Source organism: Eutrigla gurnardus (assembly GCF_963514095.1).
Source record: "Eutrigla gurnardus genome assembly, chromosome: 14".
NCBI classification, from domain to species: Eukaryota; Metazoa; Chordata; class Actinopteri; order Perciformes; family Triglidae; genus Eutrigla; species Eutrigla gurnardus.
Genome location: NC_139937.1, coordinates 16,726,334 through 16,750,063, shown reverse-complemented (window position 1 = coordinate 16,750,063; position 23,730 = coordinate 16,726,334).

The window sequence follows — 23,730 nt, the reverse complement described above, 5'->3', positions numbered from 1 at the left end:
TTCGTTGACATTCATTCCATCATGAATGTTCCCACGTTTCCCCACTTTCAAGACCACCAATCCCGTCCCTGACACCGTCTCCCTCCCAATGACTGACCAACACGACCTGATCCCGCCCTTCGGCTGGTCACCGTGGCCGGAGGAAAAATTGACTACTTATTAATTCGTTTTTTTTAATTGAATTTCTCCCACCATTTCTCTGCTTAGTTAATCCCCACACTGGCCTGTGGGCAGATGATTGGCGTGTAATTACTGGCTGCTGGCATGTGTGCTTTCTCTGGGCTTCTCCTCTCATTCTGCTTACCGCTAAGGCAGCAAAGTATTTTTTTTGTTGCTCTATCTTTCCACGCCCGCTCTGCACCTCTGTCTCTCCTCCCGTCTGTTCTTTTTCCTATCTCACCCCCCCTCCCCCTATCTCCGCCCTGTTCCTCCCGCTCCAACTCTCCCTGTTCTTCCCTCTCACTCTATCAACATATCTGAGGAAATATCACGCCCCAGAGAAGATTTAAAGAGTGGGAGTAGTGCAGAGGAAATACATTTTTTTTAAAATAAAAAACGCTTGCTGTCTTTTCAGGATCAAGAGAAAAAGGAATGGGGATGTTTCCCCCCCATTTTGTAATCATTTTCTGTGCTGGTCTATCAAGCGTGGCATCAGTCGGAGCAGGGGCCAAGTAAAGCTTCTCCATTCTTTGAGGACACATGTTAATAAAACAACCAGCAGATAACAGTAATTAGCTCTCAGTGGTTTCTGCTCCTCACTGGGGGACACGCTGTGAGAGAGAGGTCTGCCTCTTCTCGAGCCTGTACGTCCAAAAGATTAATTCTGTTTTTAATTAGAGCACACCCTGAGTGATACACCAAATGTAGACTCCCCCCCTCGCTCCTTCCACTGCTTCCCTTCCTCTCCGCCGTCGCCGTATTACCATAAGTAATTAGAGATTCCTATTTGCCTGCATGGTCTTGCAGTTTAAATTGAACGTGTTGATCTCTTTTGATTCTTCTTCAGTTTGCGGCTGCCTGTCTTGTACAATTAAGATAACGTGCAGGGGATGGCGGTTGGTGGTGGCGGTTGTGGGGGTTGGAAGCCTTTTGGAAACCCCCGCTCTCGAAGCGTTATCTCTATTTTGTTGTAAACTCTCCAGAGCTCTGTGGAGATTTAAGAGGTAAGGAGTGGATCTTGTGCACGATGAAGCTTGAGGAGCAGCAGCCTCGCTGCAGGAAGGGTACTTCCGACGAGCTTTAATGTTCACAAAAGTATTTCACGTTATTATTTCTCATACTTACTTACACATAGTGCTGTTTTCACCGTCGGTCAGAGAGCCCGGTTTTAGGGCCTGTCTCTTTAAAGCCTTAACTCCCGACACTTGTAGCAATTAGACAATTACATTTAGCAGCTGCCAAGCCAGTGTAGGACTGATCAGCTTACATCAGACTACATTGCCAACTTGGAATTTTTGCAACCAGCGAAGGGAAGTGACCGTATTTGGACCGCGGAGGAGCGACGGGAGGATCTGAAGGACACAAGCGGTAGAGTTATACCAGCCTTACTGGATCTGGATCCTTCTGGTGTGAAGTCACCTTAATTACATTGGTAGCCTGGTAGTGATGCTGTGACAGCTACCTGTCAATCACAAGGTAGCTGTGCCCTAAAGTATATCCTGTTTGACTGTGTATTTTATTCTAAATGGATTATCACGTGACTCTCTGGAGGCCATTAGAATGCTTTCTTGACAGCCCTCCTCACATGGTTCAGCCCTATTGTCGCTCTCCAGAAAAATCATCTTAAAACGTTGTTTTCTGTCATTTTAGAATCTGGAAAAAATCTGATTCATGATAAAAAGGTAAGTTAAGTTTCATTTTGAATTGTTTAATGTAATTTAGTTGATAATTAAATATTGGAAAATTGCTAAAATGCTAATGTAGCCTTGAAGTAACAACGTATGGGACCCAATATAGCATTGTTCAAAAGCACAACAGTAATTAACCGAGATAACTTTGATAATGTTAGTTGTAATACAGGTCACCCTATTACACTGTATATTTAAAAAATATATTTAAAAAAAATTCACATAGCCCTAATCCCCTTCCGAGAGAAAGTTTTGTGGGAAAGTAATCTTTAGGAGAGAGGGTTGTCTGACCTTAAGTGGAATATTAGTGTGTAAACGTAGTCCATGTCTACCGTCAGATGACTTTGCACTACTTGTGAAATGAGAGACAAGTGCTTAAAGACATGAAAAGATCCAGAATGCTTTGCTGTGACCCTATCCTCCACACACTGCCACTCTAAAGCAACAGGAGCCAGTGTGCTCTCCAACGTAGCGGTGTCTCCATCCCTCATCAACTAGGATTCTACTTAGCATGAATTATGTTGTCACAGCTAGAACAGCGGGGGGGATTACTTTGCGCTTCATGCAGATAGTTTCTTGGGGAGTGTGTGAGAGGGGTGCTTTTTAAATCTGCCTGAACAGGCAAGGCAGGAAGGCAGAAAACGACACCTTTTTGAATGGCTGTTCTGACAACATAATTTGCATTCTGTAATTAACTGTCTCTCTTACACTCCCAACCTCAAAAACGATAAACACACACACACACACACACACACACACACACACACACACACACACACACACACACACACACACACACACACTCAACTGGGGTCACTGGTGAATATTTCTCCTCATGTGAATGAGCTCTGTGTTGCTGTGGTGACAGGCATCAAAGCCAACACAGTGAGTGAAGTGGAAGTGAAGCTGACGTCTGACTGAGGTGGGTTTAGTTGAGAAGGTGGTTCACAAGAGAAAGACGGGGGGAAAATAATGACTTTAGAAAATATATGTGAAACTGCCTTGTTTGAAGTTTCCGACTTCAAAGATAATTCCTGTTTATTACAACTTCAGCTTTGTAGTCATATTAATTCTGGTCATTTGAACAACAAAATCCAACATGGGGTCCAACATTTAGAACTAAGTAAATAGACCTGCATTTATGTTTTTTCTCATAGACTTCTGATGCAATCGGACATCTTTTTGCAACCAGAGGAGTCGCCCCCATCCCTGATGGCTAATAGGGAGAATGCAAGTTGAAGGCACTCCAGTTTTGGCTTCACTTTTTGACTTCATTTAGAAAAGATGTCGACTATTATGCATCAGTATTACCACTGGTCTCGTTGAACCCATAGTGGTTGAACTCAACTAGAATTCAACTTTCTAGTTGTTGTTTTTTTCTTTCTTTTTTTCTTATCAGCTGACTGTATAAGCTGTTCAATAACAACACTGCAGTTTGGTGTTGCTCTATCTAAAAAGGCTGAATGTGTGTGTGTGTGGTCAAGCAGTGTGCGCTGTTGTGTCGATCGATCAGCACTGGTCAGAGAAAGGACCCGAGCAGTGGTGTGTTGAAGCTTAGTCTTTTGTGAGCTTAGCAGCGGCAGTAGGTTTGGGAGCAAATGAAAACGGGTCCAGTGGGCCATTAAACAGTGGCCAGAGAGGCATCACCATCTAATGGCTATTGAACAGTCCCCTCCAAACGAGAGGTAATCAAAGCCGAGTGTAATTACAGACTCCTCTGTGCTTTTCCAAAGCCATGCCATTGTGCCCTGAGCTCTCCACATCTAATGACACAGGTAAAGGATCAAGCAGAGCTGAGGATGAAAAGTGGCAGAGCAGGGATGCAATTATGTACCAATTGCAAGGCGGTGTTCGCAATTTAGCCTCACCACAAGGGCAAGAATGATAAATGCAAAGGAAAAAAATTCCAATAAGACTGGAGGATGATCAAGTGATCAATTTGCATTTGAACACTCAGGGACAGAACTGATGTCGGGGGGAGGTTCTTTTTTGAAAAAGCCATCAGTGAACTTTGGTCTGTCATACCATGAATGATTAGTTTTGACGCACATACAGAAAATTGCCATTTCTGCTCTGTGCTAACATTATCTTTGGGCAATCTCGATACAAATAGGAGAAAAGCTTAAAATGTTTGGACCATCTGAATCTTTTGACTTCTCAAGATTCTCAGGCTGCTAAATCTTCACTCAGTACATTCAAAATTTCAGCGCATTTATCTCTAAAGGTGTTTTCAGTGTTTTTTTTCTTTCAAGCTATTAAGAGGAATTTTAGTTTGTCTACAAAAGTGGTACTATTTCTGAGCACCAAGTTCCCTTTAAAAAACCTATCATCCATCTGTCAAGGTCAAAAAGACTTCAGTACATAATTAGACGAACACTGAAATATTGCTACTGATGTAAAATAAAGGTATCTATGGAGAGCTTCGTGGAGACCAAGTGGTAAACATGGTTGAAAACCTAAAAGTAATTTGCAATTTTCAGCCAATTAACTAAAAATCACATCTATATCTACCCATTAAAAACATATTTCAGGTTTTGCAGGGTTGAGGCAGTGTCTGCAGATTAACAGCACCCACGTCATCCTCACTCGCGGTGAGTGGTCCTGGAGGGAGGAATTCATCTGCAGACAGCCAGTTAGGGTTCAGCAGAGTTTCCTTTTGGGGGCATAATCAATCCACTTGAGGACAGCTTCAATCACAGGTGCTTTCCCAGGGAGAGAAACTGACCCCCCCCCCCAAGTTTTCAATGTGCATAAAGCACCAGCCTCTAGCAGCCAGCTGGAAGCAGGGTAGATCACAAAGCAATGGATCAGGTTTTTAATCAAATTGAATATAGGAACATTAGCCCGCTGTAGTTTTAAAATGTGTTCCTTTTTGTTGTCATGTAGGGAACCGAGGACAGAGTGATGAGGCTACTGGGGCCGTAAGGGTAGAAGAAACCTGGGGTTACAATCCCCAGGACAATTGATTACAAAAAGGTTGACATACGTTCCCACAGAGAGTGGGAATGCAATACAAAGATGTGGATTTTTGACTCTGGATGGACAATTGTATTTGACACTTGTTATTTTAAAACATTAAGTTTAGGAAAGTTTATTTATTACACAATAAAAGAGCAGTCCAAAAAAAAATAACGTCAATGCCAGCTTGCCATGGATGCTGGAGAAAAATAAAACCGGTCGGCTGTAAAACAGCCCAGAATCGTAGGAGCCAGATATGCAGGGGGTTACTTCAGAGCTTCCAGAACGCCTGGACAGTGCCACACATACATGGGCCAACAAAACCACACAATAGTTTAATGCATTGGAAACATAAATTCATGGTGTCAATTGGTGCAACAATTCCAAGATTGCGGCCAAAATGCAGAACTCAAGGCTTGAAAACTGTCGTCCACAAACTATTGAAGGACGTCACTTCTTATACAGTCTATGGTTAGAACACATTCTGTGCTGCTCATATATTTCTCCATTTATAAGCCATTACATACTTTTGCCTGGTCTTATACACACACACACACACACACACACACACACACACACACACACACACACACACACACACACACACACACAACACACACACACACACACACACACACACACACACACACACACACACACACACACTGTTTTCTTGTTTGCAGTCCTCTCAGGTGGCGTTGTCCTCATGCATTCATAATTGCCTCTCTAAAAAGTTGATTGCTGTTAAAGTGTCACTAGAGGTGACACTTTTGGTCTGGAGAAAGGAAGGAAGCTGCTTTGTCTCTTGTTGGTAAGTCAGAAACTAATTGTAGATTTGGGTTTAGGCATTGTGTGTGTAAAGCTAGTGGTAACATTTAGTCTAGTATTGATAGCTTGTTGTTGAACTTCTTGTGAAGCTGTCTATGGTAAGTGAGCAATCAGCTTGTTTGAAGCCAGCTCACCTGTAGTGAATAGACTTGATTAGAGGGAAGGAGGAGCCACAGTCAGAACTTAAAGGACAGCAGTAGTTCTCTTCAAACCACATTTGGTCTGGAGAAAGGAAGGAAGCTGCTTTGTCTCTTGTTGGTAAGTCAGAAACTAATTGTAGATTTGGGTTTAGGCATTGTGTGTGTAAAGCTAGTGGTAACATTTAGTCTAGTATTGATAGCTTGTTGTTGAACTTCTTGTGAAGCTGTCTATGGTAAGTGAGCAATCAGCTTGTTTGAAGCCAGCTCACCTGTAGTGAATAGACTTGATTAGAGGGAAGGAGGAGCCACAGTCAGTACTTGCGGTAAATTGAGCACTTAAAAGGCTGTCACTACAGCGTCAGCTGCAGCGTCGGGCCATCAGAACGAAGACAGCTGAACAAAGACAAGGGGAGTCTATCTGTGGGAGTCAAGACAGCTGAACAAAGACAAGGGGAGTCTATCTGTGGGAGTCAAGACAGCTGAACAAAGACAAGGGGAGTCTATCTGTGGGAGTCAAGACAGCTGAACAAAGACAAGGGGAGTCTATCTGTGGGAGTCAAGACAGCTGAACAAAGACAAGGGGAGTCTATCTGTGGGAGTCCATCGAGGAAGCCCATTGAGGTAGGTATAACATCTCAACCCCCCCCCCCCCCCCTCGCAGCCATGTGTCTTATCCCAGTCAGGACATCGCACTGGAGAAGATTTTACCGAAGTCCCTTCATTCGAGGCTGTAACCCATCCAATCTCTGCTACCCACCAATCTCCACCGGTAAGGAACTTGAAGTACTAGGGGGGCTGTGGAACTGCCAGTCTGCAGTCAAGAAGGCGGACACCATCTCAGCCTATGCCTCCCTGCAGTCTCTCCACTTCCTGGCCCTCACAGAGACCTGGATCACCCCAGAAAACACTGCCACTCCAGCTGCCCTTTCAACTGCCTACTCATTTTCACACTCCCCAAGACGAACAGGGCGAGGAGGAGGAACTGGGCTCCTCATCTCACCCACATGGTCCTACCAGGTCCTTCCTCTCGACCACCTACCCCGATCTACGCTTGAATTTCACGCCGTCGCTGTCACCATTCCTTTCAAACTCAACATCATAGTGATCTATCGCCCACCCGGTCCTCTTGGTGACTTTTTGGATGAGATGGATGCCCTCCTGAGCTGCTCCCCTGATGATGGCACACCGCTCGTCGTCCTCGGTGACTTCAACATCCACTCAGGAAAGCTGCACTCATCTGAATTCATCGACTTCTTTTCCGCATTTGACCTTACGCTCTCCCCCTCTCCACCAACTCACCGGGCCGGGAACCAACTTGACCTTGTCTTCACAAGATCCTGTGGCATCTCGGCAATCTCTGTTACCCCGCTCACCGTGTCCGACCATCACTTTGTGACTTTCTCCCTCCCCATGAAGCCCACCACATCCCTCCCCTCTACGCCTCGAATGGTCACCAGCCGCCGCAACCTGAAATCCCTCACTCCCTCCGCTCTCTCCTCAACTGTTATCTCCTCGCTCCCATCCTCGGAACAGTTCTCCTTAATGCCTACTGAGGAAGCCTCCTCTATCCTGATGTCCTCACTCGCCTCTTCTTCGGGCACTCTCTGTCCCCCAATCGCACGACCGGCGCGATCATCTCCCCCCCCTCCCTGGCTGTCTGAACCTCTGCGAACCAACAGATCATTGTTGCGAGCGTCAGAGAGAAAATGGAAGAAATCGGGACAGCACGAGGACCTTGCTCACTACCACCTCCTCCTCTCTGACTTCACCTCAACTGTTTCGGCAGCTAAATCTGCCTTCTACCTGGCAAAGATCAACTCTTCTGCCTCCAACCCCAGGAAACTCTTCTCCATGTTCTCTTCCCTCCTCACCCCTCCTACCCCTCCGCCCCCTTCCTTCCTTACTGCCGATGACTTTGCAACTTACTTTACCAAGAAAGTAAATGACATCAGCTCATCATTCACGCCTATTCCCTCCCAGAAGACATCTCCCCCAACTCTCAACTCGGATGGTCTTACCAGCTTTAGCCCCCTCACCTCTGAAGACGTTCACGCACTTGTTACATCTAACCGTGCCACCACCTGCTCCCTTGACCCGATTCCCTCCTCTCTTCTCCAGGACATCTCACACGACATCTTGCCATTCCTCACCACCCTGATCAACTCCTCCCTCACCTCAGGTGTCATTCCAGCGGATTTTAAGACCGCTATCGTGAAGCCTCTCCTGAAAAAACCCACCCTTGACGCTACTGACATCCAAAGCTACAGACCTGTATCTCTTCTTTCATTCCTCTCTAAAACCTTGGAACGTGCTGCCTACAACCAACTGTCATCCTATCTCTTGCGGAAGAACCTCCTAGACCCTAACCAATCAGGATTCAGGACTGCCCACTCCACTGAGACGGCCCTCCTCACTGTGACCGAGTCCCTGCGAGACGCCAAAACATCATCCAACTCCTCCGTTCTCATTCTCCTTGACCTATCTGCTGCATTCGACACAGTCAACCACCAAATTCTCCTCTCCACTCTGGCTGAACTTGGCATAACCGACTCTGCTCTCACCTGGTTTACATCATACCTGACAAACCGCACCTTTCAGGTCACATGGAATGGCTCTATGTCCAAACCCTGCTCTCTGGACACGGGTGTCCCTCAAGGCTCAGTATTAGGACCGCTTCTGTTCTCACTATACACCAGATCACTAGGTTCTGTTATCACATCGCATGGATTCTCCTACCATTGCTACGCTGATGACACCCAGCTGTTCCTCTCTTTTCCCCCGTCCTCTGACGCTCACATTGCAACTCGCATCTCGGACTGTCTGGCTGACATCTCTGTCTGGACAACTGCACATCACCTCAAGCTTAACCTGAATAAAACCGAACTCCTCTTCATCCCAGGGAAAGACTGCCCTCACATGGACCTGTCGGTCACTGTTGAGGGCATCACAGTATTTCCTTCCTCAACTGCGAGGAACCTGGGTGTAATCCTCGATGACCAACTATCCTGCACCCCCAACATCACTGCTGTGGCCCGATCCTGCAGATTTGCCCTCTACAATATCCGCAGGATTCGGACCTTCCTCACAAAGGATGCAACGCAGCTCTTGGTCCAAGCACTGGTCATCTCCCGCCTTGACTACTGCAACTCTCTCCTGGCCGGACTCCCGGCCTATGCGATTAAACCATTGCAGCGTATCCAGAACGCTGCAGCACGCCTTATCTTCAACCTACCCAAATTCTCCCACGTGACCCCCCTCCTCCGTGACCTCCACTGGCTCCCTGTTGCAGCACGCATCCAATTCAAGACGATGACACTGGCCTTCAGGGCCATCAATGGAACGGCACCTGCCTACCTTCAAACACTGGTCAAACCTCATGCCCCGAAGCGAGCACTCCGCTCCTCTACTTCAGCTGGCCGGCTGGTACCACCATCGCTGAAATCAAACAAATGTCGCTCAGCAAAGTCCAGACTCTTCTCTGTTCTGGCGCCTCAGTGGTGGAACGAACTCCCGACCAATATCAGGACAGCAGAGTCATTTGCCATCTTCCGAAAAAGGCTCAAGACTCACCTGTTCAGACTTCACCTCGACTCTACATAGCATGACCCACTAACACCCTCCCTCGACCCCCCCCCCCCCCCCCCGCAAAAAAAAAAAAAAAAAAAAAAAAAAAAAAACTCGGATCGTAGCACTGTTACTCTTGAAGCACTACTTTACTCAGATGAGGACCTAACACTTGTTCTATTTTTAGCTCTTACTGCATCGGCAATGATACGTCGTGGTTTCTTTGTTTCCTTCTTTTGACAAATGTACTTATTGTAAGTCGCTTTGGACAAAAGCGTCTGCTAAATGACCTAAATGTAAATGTAAATGTAGAGGTGATTGACAGCTGCTTTGCTCCTGACATTTACAAGCTGTTGTGGAAGACGCCCTGTTGCTGACTGATCTGCTTGCAGTTTGATTTATTAAGGAAATTGGAAATCTGTGAGAAAGGCATCCTTTAATGTCAGTGTTCTAAGAATTGTGTTTTATTGGAAGCGATTCTGCATTTGTGATTAATGGTCAATGGCACAAAATAAGAAGGTTTGGTAATGGTCTTTAACACTCATAACACTGTTGTTGTAGTTGTTTTTAAATGTAACTTTGACCTTTCACACAATGAATCAGCTTGTTCAACCTACTGGCGCTGCCATCTCTGCCACCTCAAGTGGAGATTGTGAATTGTATTATTGTGTATTGTGTTTATTGTCATTTTTTGTCAACAAGATCAACAGCATCAGATGCAATTTCATGACCCAGACCGAACTCTTCTAATCAAGCAGTCTGTTGTAATTCAGTTTGCCCCTATTTCCTTGGCCAATCTCATGCAATTTCTCATCTGCACCCGTCCTGCTGCCATATTTATATTTTGACCTCCAAATTCTTCAAAAAGCTTCTACCTGTAATTGGCCCTGCTGTACTCGTTATTAAAAACATGTCCCTCACCTCCGGCTGCTTCCCTGATCAATATAAAAGGGTGTGTGCCCAGCTGTTTTTTTTTTTAAACTAAAAACAGCCTCAATCCATCTGTTTGGAACAATATCAGACCCATTTCAAAATTACCTTATATTTCCGAAGTAAGCAAAATATTTGTTGCCGAGCAACTCCTTTAAGATATTAAAGAGTATAACATTTTTCATACATTTCAATCAGGGTTTTGTCAAAAACACATGAGAGACACTGCCAGTCCATGTGTTTCCATGTTTCTGAGTTCAACTTTTTAGTCGTTGATAGTGTGTTTTCAGTACATTATACACATTTAATTGTAGCAATCCCAGAATTTTCCTTATATGGAATAATCTAAAATCTAAGCAGGGTTCACAGACTGCCGAGTCAGCACCATACTGGACACGACCACTGATGAATTAACTACTGATCATTAAAGCACATTGATGAGTTGGAGCAGCATCCTCCCTTATTACTATGGTGGACAATACCATCTGGGAAATGTCCGATGATACCAAACCAGTATCAGCCTTCTATATTAGTCTGACCCATGTGTGATACTAAAAAAAAACCCAATTCAATGGGCAGCACGATAACGGCGCTCCACAGTCTGTTGCAATAATCCTTTCCACAAAGAGTTAGCATTGGGCAACAAGAGAAGCAGAGCAGTCTTACCCATGTAGAAAAGGGCATTTTCCTCGACTAGTGTGTTTCAGCGACTGCGGGCTCTCTTATCTGAGAGTGTCAGAGGGAGAGTGAGGAGCTCAGCTAATCCAAAACAGCTCTTCTCAGCTAATCTCAAATGAGATGGAAATCCAGACGATTCACAGGGCCAAAAAACATGCTGCCTCTGTCCTGTAAGATCTTGCTTTAGGGGGAAAAAACATTAATTTACAAAGTAGTAAGTCACAAAGTAGTGAAGCAATAAATAAAAATGTCTAATAAATCAAAGAATTTACACTCTGCTTTGGAGAAAATTCATATTGTTGTCATGAAGGCACAAATGTTCATTACATCCTGCCTGTCCCCCTGCAGCATTAAACGATGACATATAATGTCTGCGAGTATCAGAAAAATTGCACTGGCTGTATGATTAAAAGAGTAGAGTTTACCCCATCTCTGTCATATCTGATATTATGCGCTCCCTTGACATTAGAACAAGAACAGACGGGGCTTTGAAAACTTTGTCAGCAGTAAACTCTTTCAAATCTATTCTGATTGCCTAAAAATTACCATTATTCTGTATTTCTCCAAGAAATAAAATTTTATTAAGGTAGAAAAGCTCCGGAAAAAAATTAGAACATCACTGGACACTAATACATCTCCACTGAATTGCACACTTACATAAATTAAAAGACCGATAAGTAGATATTCTTGAATACCAATGATCTGAGCATCTGATTAAAACATCTCATTACATCAATTCACTGGAAGGGATTTTGTGAATTTAGATTAAAAAGAGACACAAAGTGATCTTTACTACCCAATTCCATCATTTTCTGACATATTTCATCCATCAAAGGTAAAAAAAAAAAAAAGATCCATCAGAAGAAATTCTATTTCCATGTCCCATCACTCAAATAATTAGAAAACCTCTTTCTGAATGAAAATCTGACAAAAAGAACATAAGGCCAATTTATGCATATTTCTGTCCTCCTAGCACGACTCTACAGCCGGTGGCAACTTTGGAGTCTCAAAAGCGAAGCCCACGCCAAAATGCCTTACACTTGTGTGTGGTCTCTTGGTTTATTTGGTTGTGTGCTGCAACTGATGTAATTGTTGTGATTAATGTACCATGTCCTCTTGTATATTGTGTTTGTGTTTATTACCCTCTATTGTAAATCAAATTTTCCCTCGAGGGACATTAAAGTTCTGAAACTGAAACTGTTTCTAATTGCCAGCAGGAGGCGACTCATCTCCAATTGAATACAAGTCTGTGAGAATATGACCTTACTTCTCAATGGAATTATTACCCCAGTAAAAACTGTAAACATTTAATTTAATGGTCTCAAGCTAAAAAGTGCAGAGAACAATGAATTACCAACACGTAGTTAAAAAATCTATAACACCTTTTTCACAAATGTACCAGGTAAAAGTTACACTGATCACAGTCACACTGGTAACAGGTCAAGACTAATACAGTACCTCAGAGACCTGAATGACAATGTGATGAATGAACAGGGAGAACCGGACAGAGGGGCAGAGCACAAATGCTCTGTTAAACATCATCCACATAACAGCACAGTACAAGAGCCTTGGGTGTGTGTGTGTGTGTGTGTGTGTGTATTTGGGGGGGGGGGGGGTGTCAGGCAGGAACACAGCCATTCATCTAGTCGGACCTGGCAGAGAACACCCCTGTCTCACTAATGGTGTTATTTGTTATTCAGACGCCGGGCAGATGCATTCTCTGATTCACCATACCCTTCATCTTTGTACACATTACAGGGGAGTGTTCACACACACACACACACACACACACACACACACACACACACACACACACACACACACACACACACACACACACACACACACACACATAGATCTGAATATACAGCATGGGGGGAAGCCAAGCACCAACAGGGATATCGACTTGTGGAGCCAGATCAGTCTTGGTCTCAAGACCAATTTTTGAAAGTTTTGGTATCATCTCGCAATCAAGTGCATTCATATTTGGTACCGTCTCGACCCCTACAAAGAGGACTCTGGACACAACTGTGGGGATATCACTAAACTGCATGTGCAATGTCTGATTTATTTGTTGACATCATTACAGCAATTGCTTATAGATAAAAAAAAAAAGGGAAACCCACTCACATAAAATTCACCTCTGCATTGCCTTTTGATTATTTTATCGAGACATTTTTCATGGCACACTTATACATACACACATATGAGGTTGATATGGTAATACAAAAAGAGGTGACTCAAGAGGAATATTGTATTCTGTGGGTGTTTTATGGGAAGTGGGAAGAAGGTTTGCACGTTCCACATTTAAGTGTGTCATGCAGTTCGTGATTTGCATTGGTCTTGACTTTGTCTCAACGTCTTGGTCTTTCCTTGGTTTCAATGTACTCTGGTCTAGTCAAGACCTTTCAAAGTCTGTTTCCATTACACTTTGTCGCATCTTGGTTTTATTTATACATCAACTTGTCATCAGCCAAGTGTTTTTTTTAAAGCACAGATTGGAAAATGTTCATAAAAGGTAGTGTGAAATCCACCAGTCTCTGCCCTCTCTCAGAGCAACGTCTGCTGTCAACTTCTGTCAACACTGAACAATGATTCTTCCACTTTGTATTTTCATTCAAGAATTTCATCTTTTTCATTCCTCACTCAGTTTCCATGGGTAAACATTGGGCATTTTTTTTATTTTCAAATTTGGACACTGATTTTGATGCATGCTTATCTTTTATTTACTTCCTCTGGATTTGTTTTCCTTTCTAATATTGCTACCTGTGATGTCTGGGTTCAATCCTCTAGTCTTTCATTTCCATTGTGATTGAGCCAGACACGGTCTCTGAACTGTCAAATCCAGCAGGCGGCTGTCAGCACTATTAATGGGATTATGTGATTTTTGTTTTAATACCAACATTATCTGACTGTCTAGAGCACTTTTTTTCCAAGCACCTTCCAAGTCTACTTTAGTGTACCATGTATGTCATTCAGATTTAATAAATCACCTGTCAGCATATGTATGGAAATATTGGTGAGCAATAAATTCCATACATCCTTAGATGGAGGATGGATGTGTTCAATTTTAATGTTCTGTGGAACTAGGTTTTGTGTATACATTAACTGTAGATATTGAAAACCCTCCCAGGATCGGGCAACAACTCTATGAAAAAAAGGTCCCTACTTCTCACATGGTCTCAGTAAACATTGTAAGCATCAGTTTATGCTCTCAATCATTAGTTTCAAGTCTTCTTCAATACAACATGATGTTCATTTAGTAAATCATGGTCAGATTTAGAGTAAAATACACAACAAAGTTATGTTTAAGGATGTGGCCAACTTGTGGTTGACAGGTTGCTACCACGGCATGTCTGGTCTGGGTGTTATCAATGTTTTCGTACAAAACAGAGAGTTGGGCAATATTCAGAGAAAAAAACTCTTATGGGTGCAAATTTGCAGAAAAGCAAATTTGCTACTTTTTTTTCTCAGAATATAATAATAGTTCACTTCTCTCTGCTTCTGTGTGGCCCTCATACGCCGTCATTAAATACATATAATAAGTCCACAAGATATAAAAAACAAAAATAAAAGAGAAAAGGACAGTGCAGGGGATGACAACAGACAAAATACATCCAAATCATTAGAAATATGAACAGATAAATAGCAGAGTAAAACTTGTTTCCATAGATTTATTTGAAAATGGCAACAGAAATGTTGTCCAAATACAATGTGTCCTTTCTCAACATATGCTTCTTTTCCATGCCTGTAGCATCCCTTGAGAAAACCTTCCCCCTCTACCACTACTGAATAGCCATTTTACAGCCACTTTTATCCTTCACAGAAAATGTCAATCAACCATGTGGTTGAATCTGAACAGCAAATCAGAACATGCTGTGCCTCCTGCCTCTTGGGTCTTCAGCCCTCCTCACAACCACTGGAGGGCGCCAATGATCTTTTCCTCCCCACCAGCAGGGTTTACCTCTGAAGGATGTGTGTTTGCACATGTGTGTGTTTCTACACATGTGTCACACACTCCTGCACTCCCGAGTCACTGTTGGAAATCCCATGCTTATGCAACAACCACTGCACTCAAAAAAGTGCTGAGTTCACTCTGGGTCGTGACACACATCTGTGTTACTTTCTCCGCCATATAGTAACTGTATGATTTTTTAAATAAAGCTTTATGGCATGATTTAAGTAAGAAATAAGCAGTCACACAACAGTTGTAAAACAGAGATATTGAACAACGATGTTCTGTAATAAATTTAATAGAAAATGTCCTCTTGGCAGCCTTGAGTGTACTACAATACATATTTCATTTAGCATTTATAATTAGTATATACATATAATTTCTAGGAGACAGAGTTGCTTCTGAAATAGGCACGATTTTGTTTATTTTAGTTAAATCCCTGTTCTATGTTGAAGTCCACTGACTCATGTGTCCTGTGTTTGTTTGACTTCCAGTCTTGGTGGGTTTTCCTCCTTTTTTCTGTGAATCATCTGTATTATATCAGTCTCGTCAGCCTTGCTCTGTTCTCTCTGTTTCCTCCAATCAGCTTCCAGCTTGCCCTTATGTCTGCCCACCTCTGTCTTGTCGTCTGATTCATTTTGTATGTATGTATTTATTATGTCTTTCCCTCTATCTGTGTCTGGTCGCCTGCTTTAGTCCAGTGTCCATGTTCCTGGTGTCTACACGTGTTCCTCATCGCATTCTGGTTTGGTTTTCAGTTTTCTTTGACTCTCTTGTTCACTGTCAGTTTTTGATTCAGCTTTGTCATCAAAGCTCACTTTTGTTTAATTTCACTTCCCTGCCTCCTTTTTTGCTTGTTTTGCATTTGGTGCTCATTCATTCCCCAACCGAGTCGGAAATATAGAGAGAAAGCTTCATACTCTGTAGGCTATACCATGCCCATGGAAGGGAAAACATGGGCGCAACAATATGCAACCCTGGGCTAAAACATGAGCAACATGCCTGAAGCTAGCTAACGGCATTAGATTATTTATTGTTGCAAATATTTTAGTACCCTATGTCTATGGTAAATGTATATTGACAAACCAAACTTTGCTAACTTTAGTTAGCCAAGGCAGTTGCAAACATAATACTGCATGGCTTTGGGATTTATACACATCAATATGACACAAGTTGCATACTGTCAGAATATAGTAGGCTTCATACCTGACCTTTGGACATCAAGTATTAAGCTGGTAACATAAATATGGTTTTATTCAATTTTAAAGATGGACTAATGTCTGGAAGGACTCACAGCTAACGGTGCTAACAGTGCAAACAACAGCAAAAGTGCTGACAGAGCTAACATTGGGTGCTACGCTACGCTGTCTGACGTTAGCAGCTGTCGGCCCGGCTTCGTAAACAAAGCAAGAAGAAACTCAAAAAACAACACAGAGGGAGAGTGACTTCATTCTCTGCTCAGGTTGACATTGCTCTGAAATATCTTTACAAATAGTTGTTATTAATGTTCAGAATGTCAACTACAGCCAAGATGGTCAAATCAGTATGTTTCCTTCAAATGTTTCTGGTTTATTTCTGTTCAAACACTTTCATGTCCCCGACTGTAACATTCACAGACTTGCAGTGCAGTAGGAATCCTGCACAGTGGGCTGCTCATCAGTTACAACACTCCTGTCAGAATGTGTGTGACAACCCTCAGGCTGCTCCCACATAAATGAGGAAGCTGCCTCCTCGTTCAGACTCAAGGTACAGGTACACTGTTTCTCTGACATGCCACATGTGTGGAGGCCGTTGCTGCTGCTTTTGCTATCAGAATTGGACAGGACTTAATGATGCTCTGCGGCAGTCCTCTGGGTGTTTCCGGGTGAAAGCTGTTTTCACAGGAAATTCGGCTGGATCTCTGTGGCTTTATCAGGGCCGGCCATTGGGCCGCCGCTGGCTCATCTCTATCTCTGGATCTTCTCTGGTGCAGAGCGGCCTCTGAGGCTTTCAACTGTTATCAGAGTGAAATACATTAAAGACGAGATTAATACAAGAAAGAACACGACAGTATGTTCTACAAAGACTCAGGGATCTTCAGCCACATCCCAGTTGTCTGAAATGGTTGACTTGCTGAAACATTAGGCTGGAAACATCAAATGTACACAGCAGACATGTCAATCACGCTTGAGTATAAAACATTTAGGATAAATTAAGTACCACGCAATACAATCAAAGGGTAAAACTTGTCAGAAATGGTAGGGGTTCATCCTCTGGGGAGAATAAATGCCCCCAGCAATCTGCCGATTACATGATGCTAAAGGGCATTGCAGGGGTCACTACAAGCAAACCTATGCTTCCACAAAGGTGCTGTCGATCAGGATGACGTTGTCGGCTGAAGACAACATTGCCTGTGACACCAAATCAGTGTTGAGATTCTCCTTGTGTCGTCAATGGTCAGTGAATCAGTAATGGAGGCCAAACGTAGCGTAGTGGTCTGTGGTCTCCCAGAGTATTATGATAGTAGGCTATCTTACATTTCATACAGAGGCCAAACCAAACTATGTAGAAACCAGAGACTGTCTGACTCCAAGTTCGCTGGCGTATTTATGCCGAGATGACACTTTTTTCAGTGTTTACAGAGCAGCTACCATGTTAGCATAGCCTAGTTCTGAGAGAACGGATCGCCATTGCCAAAACAAGCATTTTAAAAGTTATTTGCATTTATCTTGCAGACAGACTTAACAAGCCATGACTTTGGACCTTTTACCAATTATGGTTACTTCGGCATATTTTTCATTTATTGTATTTAAATCACAACAAAGTTTGGGGATTTTTACGCATACAGTCGTAGTAAAGCAGGCAATATGTGGCTGGCTATTCACACTGAATACAACTCAATGAAATGAAAACACCTCTGGATGATGTTACAGTTTTTCTCAATTGTTTACACACTAATACTGGTACTTGAGACACAATGACCACAACATGTAACTAATGCACCAACACCCTGAACTAGCTCTGCTAAACTGCAAGCACAATTCCTGCTTTACACTGAAATTGGAGTTCTAAAACACACTTTTTTCAAAACACTGCACACAATTCGCTGCATTTGGCACAATTTTCATGAAGAAAATCTCTTGTTTTCACAAGGAACACACTGCCATTCAAAATTCTAAATTTAATTTCCCTACTATGCACACTGACTCATCACATGGGCAAACACCTGCAACACAGTTTTACAATTTGCAATCAGAGCATTAGCATAAAAGTGCAACAGGTGAGCTCTTCTGTTTTGGAGCAATGGATGCCAACATTGGCAACAGAGGCAGAGCCAGAGGAGTGAGAGTACGAGGAGGAGCCTAGCATGGATTTGCCATGCTAGGCGATATTTCCCCCGCTGCTTGGCCATCGCTTGCATTGCCTGTGATTTTTTTGTTTTTGTATTTTTTTTGTAACTGTATACAGTAAATTCTTCTGGTTTTGTATGTAGACCACTGTATATGCAACTTTGTGTTGGTTAGGATGAAAACTCTATACATTACAGTATTGTTGTGGGAAAAATAAAATATATAAAAACAATATTCTAAAATATTTTACAACACATTTATGTATGTACTGTCTGTAGTGAGTGTAACACTGAACAAAAAAAGGCCTAAGTCATTATGGTAAATGGAGAAGTGTTCATCGTGTTTTACATTGAGCACATCAGTGTTCAACTGGTTCTTATAAATGTCTATTCATATGATGGTTTGTGTGTGTCATTTGAAAACCAAATACCATTTTGAGAAGAAATAACTTGAATATAAAGTTTCAATTTGCAGGAGAATTGAGGGGTTTTGCCCATTGTGTGTGTGTTTTTTGATTTGTGTGTAGAGTTCTGAGAGTATGAGGCATGCTTTCAGAAAATGTGTGTAAACAATCGAGAAAAACTGTATTACAGTTTTTTTCAGTTGTTTACATGCAATTTTGAAAACCGGGTTCTTTTTTTCAAAATATAATCACAATTATCCAAACACCACACTCAATTGGCATAATTCCTAGATTGTTTGCAAAATGACACACTTCAGTCAAAACATACACACTTCAGTCAAAACATATACACATATTTGTGAAAATGCTATTAGTTTTCATTTAACCAACACAGTCCTCAATGATCAGACACTATTGCAGCCAGTTTCACACTGCTGTGATAAATAAAAAACACATTTGTAAAAAAACTAATTTGAGGAAATAGCATGTGCTAGATTTTTGGCCAGACATTGTTATGTAAGGGATAATTTAGATGTCAAAAAAATAGTGACAAACCCACAACATTCTTCATGATTAGTTTGAGATATAGGGAGAATGTACACAAATAGGCCTACTATAAACTTACCAAGTACTGCACAACACTGATGCTGCAGACTGAATATTTCAAGTATTTATTTTATCTACCTCTTCCTCTATCTCCTTCTTCTCCTCTTCCTCTACCTGGGCCTCCTCCTCTACCTCCTTCTCCTCTTCCTCTACCGCCTTCATCTCCTCTTTGAGCTCCCCCTCTCATTCTCACTCTTCTTCTTCTTCTAGCTCCTTCCATTTTTGTTGAAGACAGGTGAACTCACCTGCTGCCTTTTATAGCACACCTGAGTGCTGCATTTTCAAATAAGCACATGTGTGCTTCCACACTTCGTGGATGTGATTATCCAATTTGTTCATTAGTGTGGTCATTGGCAATCCGGGGCTTTGTAATGACAAGGAAGTAACCTCACAATCCTTATCTGTGTCTAAGGTGTGAAAATGTGTGTAGCGTTTTACAAATCCCTGTGTGTAATGTTTTGCAAAAAGGGTGAAGCAGACATTGTGTGTAATGTTGTGCAAATCTGTGGAGGTGTTTTGCTCCTTGGAGTAGAATTTCGCAAATTGTGTGGACATTTTTATTTTAGTGTGTAAACAATCGTAGAAAACTGTAAGTCAGACAGGACAGTGTTTGGTTTCCCGGTGTATCTGGGACTTCCACAACATGTAAAAAGCAACAATATTGGTGATATAATGTTTGGTGTGATCGTCACATAAAACTAAAAGGCAGCGACTGCAGTGATAATAGTGTATAACGTTCACTGTTTTCTGGTACCTGGCTGCATTTTGGATTAATTGAAAGGGAGGAGAGATTTTTTGCAGCAGAAAGAGAAAAGGGAGTTGTTATAATCCAGCAGCAACACAATAAAAGTGTAAATTACTCCTTTCAAGGTTTTTCGTAGACAGAAATGGCTTAATTTAAAAAACAAAAAAGAAGCTAGACTGCATAACAGATTCAATGTGGCTTTTCAGAGTGAGGTTGCTGTCAAATGGCATAGCTGTGGGAATATGTTTCAAGCAGAGATCCTTTCAAGTCATTTTTTGCAAGGCCAAGTCAAGTCTCAAGTCTCTATGGTCATAATGAGTGTTCTATCATCGGCTGCATGCCATCTGGTTTGTTTAAAACACTGCTATAAGAAATTCAAAGCTTGTGATGTGTGATCATTACTCCTTTTATATATTAGCATACAGTATCATATTAGTGTTGTCATGAATGAGTCATCTATTTTTAATACAGTAACTTGAAAATGATATTTATACAGAATATTATATTTGTAATATCCCTACTGCTGCTGATGGTTGTTGTTTCCAACCCCTCGGTTTTTTAGGTTTTGCTCCGAAGCGCCTGTTTGCAACGTGTATGGTCAAACTGGACTATTAACCACTTATTGGAATCAAAATACCATTTGAATATGAACAAAATCAACAAAAATGAAACATTATGTATTTACTTAAAGCAAAAAATGTGTTTAGAAACATGTCATGACACCCCTCCTTACACCCGTACACCTTGAGTGGTACAACATTTCCCCAGCATTTACTTCAGACAAGGTCATCTGAGGAAAGACTAACTCATTAATTATCTCTATAAATGATGCATGAGAAGAGTTCAATCAATCTTAATTTCGCACCATGGAGCCTTAGGGAAAGACGCTAAAATATTTAAACATCCAAACCAGCCATACGCATCATCGTAACAATACACAGATTACATATCACATACAACACACAAAATACACACTACAATTAATCAATTTAGTTAAAAAAAGTGTATTATCCCAGTGTGTACCTAGCCAATGCCTCTGACATAGTTTATGGTCTGATAGCAAACCAGTGAGCTACAGCAGAGATCCAACAGGAACACCAAGTGACGGTGTCATGAATCACCATTCTAACTGACTGATAAAATAATGAATTGTGGTGTGGCGTTCAGGGGCAGAGCTGGTATTTGGACATTTGCCGTGGGCAAAACTTTTGGCCCCACATTGTTCCATTTTGAAACCATAGTGTCTGTGTATTAACTGCAATCTGTGGCTATTCAAAGAATTGCCATGAAAGCAACTCACTGTTGCTGGTGGCATTTGTTGTTTACAGCAATACCAGGAGCAGTTCCTAAAAAATATCTTGCTCACATTTATTGGACTGGCTTTTGGACAATTTTGTTTTTATGTCTTAGCTTGCGGAGGATGTAGTGCAAGTTAAAAATAGGCTTGAAATGAAGTGCAGTCATTGATTACAGGGGCAGTGGAGGTAGACAATGTGCACTCAAGCAGCACAAGACAAGGGGCTGCCTTTTAAATTAACATTTTAAACAATGGAGAAGAGCACACCTATGCCAAGTGGAAAAGTACAGATAATGGCAAATGTACATTTAGCTGCCATCTACAATACAGAGAAGCACATTTCTTGCATTCTATAGAAAAGTAATAGGCTTTCTTGGTTTGCAATTTTGTCTTTTGAATCCAATAAAGATGGCCATACTGCATATTATTAGATATGTTTTAAGCCTGTGTAGTCCCCTGTGGCCTAAGGCAATCTCCCTCTAGCAATGTTAGTACTATCCTCCATTACTGAACTAAAAATGTGTTTGTTTACTTGTGGATGATAGCGATAATGGGTGTCAAGTTTGTTCCAAAAACAGGATTACGGGCTGCAAATTGAGTTTTGAACAGCCATAAATCTCAGCAGCCGGCCAAGTCACGTTGAGTCGCTGGCATTGATCATGTCCCAAACAACCGCGCTAGAAATAATGCGGTCATTTTGTGTTGCGGGGACAAGGATCACACGAATAATCAAAGCGACGATGACTCAGAGGGTTTAGCATCGGACAGAAATGGAAGAATCATCCTTCGCCACTGTCCGTCAGCCCAGAGAATACGTCTTCGCAACGAGCATGATGGAGGGTTACATCGGCAGAAAGAGTAAACTGATTCCAGCCTCTAGTTTTTCATTCACGTCAGGGGAACCTCAGTAATCCCTGCTGGACTCCCAGTCAGTCACTCAGCGACGTGCTACTGGTGGTTCGCATGTCATGGAGCTTTGACCTTGCTCAATAATGACACGTACTCTACACTGCCGCTAAATCCTGATGAATGGGTGATGTCAGGGCTGTGTGTCCAAATCTCACTGTGTTCCACGGCCATGTGCCATCTCCTCATGAATAAATTGTGACCTTGCATCCTGTGCACAGAGTGGCTTTCCTTGTTACCACGGATGGGGCTAAAAATTTAATGACTTCTGAATTATTCACAGCAACGTGAAAAAAATAAAATAAAACACACACACTGTAAAAGCAACATCCTAAAAAAAGACAATCTATCAGACGTGAACGATAATTGGATTAGTGGAGGGAGATAAAGGAAGAAGCAATTTTGAATTGTCAGAATTTGCACTGCGGACCTCGTGTTGGAGTTCTGTAATTGGCTTTCACACCAAAACACTGAAGGATAGATGGTTAAGATGTGGTTACTTCATCATATGTGGTCACAATTGGTCTGTATGCCACCTGTTTGTGGGAAATTCTAGAGTGAAAAGAGAGATTACATGAAACACTAAAATAAATAGGTAAAAACTCCACAAAAAATGGATTGTGGACACTAACAGCACATTGAATTGCAATCTGACCCGTCTCTAAGGTGTGATTTCCTTAAGACATAGGTCAACTTTAACTTGTTGTAAAGTTATATAATGTCACCTTTATACAGTGCAACCACAACATTTAATTTCAATACAAGGATTCAAGAGAATGCAGTTGTTATATTTTGAGGGAAATATAAACTGGAATATTACAAAAATATAGTCATAATATATAAACCTTCCCAGTCTGCTTTGTCTTCAGCAGGGTAAACCTCTTAAAAAAAAAAAAAAAAGACCTTCAGAGGATGGTGGTAAAAGCAAGTCTAATAATTAAATTGGGAAAATGTGCATTCGAAACCGGCATTGAAAAACAAACAAACAAACACAATTAGCCCCCAAGAAGACCTTTTTAAATGCATTGCACCCTCAGATGTTTTCAGAACTACCCCGTTGAGAAATGTTAACGTTAACGTTTTAACTAAAACAACTGAAATTGTTTTAGGAATAAGAAAACAAAATAATGGATTTATTTCTTAACGGTCTCCTGTAGACAAGGCCAAGGGCCCAATGTTTCAGGGGGGCCCTGGCCTTTACCCACAAAATGTCACTCGAATAGACATGTACCAAACAGAAGAAAGGGATTAAAACAACAAAGAAACAAAAAACAAACAATACAAAAAAACAAAACAAAGAAAAAAAAAACTGAGTATGTGTGTTCCCATAGAGTTGCTGGTGCCTTTTGCATGTCGGTGCCCAGGGGCTCATTGTCTCATAATCTGAAAAAAAGACTAACATCTAATATAATCTGGGTTTTTGCAGAACATTACAAACCCACTTGTAATATGAATGCTGTGTTGATTTTCTTGGTATGTCAGCAGCTCCTATTTTAGTCCAAACAGTGGTCATGTCCTTGGAAAGCAACAGCAGCCATTTTTAG